This window comes from Nanorana parkeri, unplaced genomic scaffold, assembly GCF_000935625.1.
Source record: "Nanorana parkeri isolate BGI_ZX_2015 unplaced genomic scaffold, ASM93562v1 scaffold1103, whole genome shotgun sequence".
Classification (NCBI taxonomy): domain Eukaryota; kingdom Metazoa; phylum Chordata; class Amphibia; order Anura; family Dicroglossidae; genus Nanorana; species Nanorana parkeri.
This window is the reverse complement of record NW_017307371.1, coordinates 541,578-544,717: the sequence shown is the minus strand read 5'-3', so window position 1 is coordinate 544,717 and position 3,140 is coordinate 541,578.

The window sequence follows — 3,140 nt, the reverse complement described above, 5'->3', positions numbered from 1 at the left end:
CGCCCCCTGGAGGATGTGATGTCACCAGGATGATATCAATCTTCTTCTGACTTCTGAAGGTGAATTGAATGCTCGCCGTTCTGCGCTGTGTTGGTATGAACTGTATATGGCTACTATACAGAATCTGCTTCTCTGACTATGGTGTTGTAAAAATGCACCAACACTATGCGAGTATTAATTACCTCCAAGTGCGCAGTCCAGCTGTGTTACATCTGTTGTGTACATCAGGTAAGTGTGTGAGTCCCGGGTTTACACCGGCAGTGCTGGTCAATATCAACACCGTGCAGCAGTTATAGCACTGTGTGTACGCTAGATGTGTCACAGCATAGTGTGTATATCACACACACACCCTGTGTGTGTGTTTGTATGCTGCATGTGTCATATCACAGCATATACACCAGATTGTGTACACACAGGTTGTGCTGCCGTGCAAATATAAAAACGTGGAAGCTAAACAGAGCGCAGCGGGTCTGTATTCTTGTTGTATGCTGCCGCCTGGCTGTGGGAATATAAGCTGGCCCTGTCCAATCTTTGTAGCAGTTGTGGGTGTGTGTGTGTGTGCAGAGGTTGCTAGTAGTGTGTATGCAGATGTATATTGAGGCTGTGTATGTGTTGTGTCACAGACCCGCACTCCTGTCACTGCTCTGCTGCAGGTCTGTGCGTGTCTATATACAAAGTGTGCAAAGGTTGTGCTGTGGCCGAGTGTGAGGAATGTGTGACTAGCACAGGTTGTGGGTCTGTGCTATATGGCAGCAATTGTGTGTATATGCAGCAAGTACAAGTTGTGGGTCTGTGTTACCTGCAAGTGTGTATAGACAAAACAGCTCTATACTGGATAGCAGAAATTGTGTGTCCTCCTTGCTGTGTAAGCCCTGTGTGTATGTCTTCTCCTTGCTGTGTGTTCTCGCTGTGTGCTTTGCCTGTGCTGGGAGTTACACAAGCCCCGCCCCCCTGGCACCCTACACCTGAGCAGCCGCGCTCCACAGCGGGAACTTCAAACTTCCTCTGTATCCCGTCGCCCCGCCTCCACATGTGACGTGTACCCCTCCGCCCCGCCTCCACATGTGACGTATAACATCGACCGGCCTCAACATGTGACGTACCCCTACGTGGGTCCAGGCTCACACTGGGTCGCAGAGACCGGCTGCGACCGTTCATGACCTTATTCATTCTTGCAGCGTAGAACGTTTGGAACTGCAAGAAACTGTGGGCAGACATATCTCTCGTAATCAAATAAATAATGACGACATAATATAACCGAGAACGCCATCGAGGTTCAGGGAAGGGCAGAGGAAACATCTGTGTCAGCCATTTTTAAGTATGGCAGTTTGCCAGTACTGGATGTAATGTTTGAGCCTCACGCACATAGGGGGTTGGGGCAGTGCAACCAGTGGCGTCACGTGGGTGGGTGCAGCCTGCACTTGTGACATCAGAATGACTGACAGTGATTTTGGTGTCACCCCCCCCTCTTAAAAGTCGGCCACTCGTTTATGGTCTGAGCGCCAAGTGAAAGGGGATACCCAGTGGACTACCTGGTCCCACCGAGTCAATATCCCCCTCTCTCTTTTCTGGCGTCCATCACAAAGATGTCATAACAAATGTGCAGCAGCCGCACCAGGTGCCACCCACCCTGCTGCCACCACTGTGTGCAATGTAAAATTTGGTGTATTCTCAGTGGTGTCACCCGGGGGACACCATTGAAGGGGTGACACCAAAATGACAGCCATTTTGGTGTCACCCCCTATAAAAAGTCGGGCACTCGGTCATGGACAAAGAGCCTGACAGCTGCAGGAGAGAGGAGGGGACCTGTCAGCATACCTCATCCTACCGGGTGAACTTCCCCTCCTCTCTCTGTCGGCATCCATCACTAAGATGGCCGCCGGCAGACGTCAATTAGATGGCCGCGCATATGCGATGACGTCATTGCGCACGTGTGTGATGATGTCACGCGCATGTGCGATGACATCACGGCAGGGTGTCACCCGGTCTCAGCTCCAGGTGACACACGCGGCCTCGGGATGCCCCTGCTTATTCCATCTGAAAGCCTCAGCTGCTGCATACAGACATCCATAGTACATGGGTGTACACCTGCACTTGCATGAACGTGCATGCACACGGATGTACAGCCATGCACAGGTATGGACTCACCCTGCTCCCTCATACCATACTCCAGATCTTCTGAGATATTCAGAGGCAGCAGAGCCTTAGATCTCACACGGTTGATATACAACTATGAGGCTGTAGTCCAGGGTTGGGCAAACTCCGACTCCTGTAGCTGTGGTGAAACTACAAATCCCATCATGCAGCTGCAGGGATCCCAACCTGAAAGAAGTCATTTCAGGGAGGTGTGCTTCTCATTTCAGGGAGGTGCCCTCTACGCCCCCCCCCCATCCGCGGAGGGGGGGTTAGGGGGGGCTGGGAGAGAGCACCCCCCCTGAAATGATGGCAGATAGCACAGGAAGCAATAGCTTCTTTGCTATCTGCAGGTTTTTTTTTCTGATTTTGTTTTTAGTATTCTGACAGTTGCAGTCGTCAGAATATTAAAAAAAGGCATAAGAATGCATAGCTAGATTCCTATTGGCTATTGCACTTTGCAATAGCCAATAGCAAACTAGCTATTGCACCCGCCCACTGCTGCTTTCAATCACCAGAAGAGGACCTGATAGAAAAATTCAGGTCCCCCTCTGCTGATTGACAGCAGCAGTGGGCGGGTACATTACCTAGTTTGCTATTGGCTATTGCAAAGTGCAATAGCCAATAGGAATCTAGCTATGGATTCGTATGCCTTTTTGTTTCTTTTCTGACTGACGGTCGGGCCGCGGCTCCCGATGTCAGAAAAAAAAAACGATTGCAGGGAAAGGTTTATCTACTCGATATATCAGATAAACCTTTCCGGGAGGAAGTGTTTCTCTCCCGGGCGGCCGGAAGCCGCTATCCAATAGCGGGAGACTCCCGGAGCGTCCGGGGGAGTTGGGATGTCTGCAGCTGTCTCTGGGAGTCATGCCTGTGGCTTTGAGAATCTTGCAATGCCTCATGGGATTTGTAGTTCCACAGCAGCTGGAGGGCCGGAGTTCACCCACCGCTGCTGTAGTCACAAGAGTGCCCTGGCACCCTCACATACCAGCAAGTCTTGTGCTCTT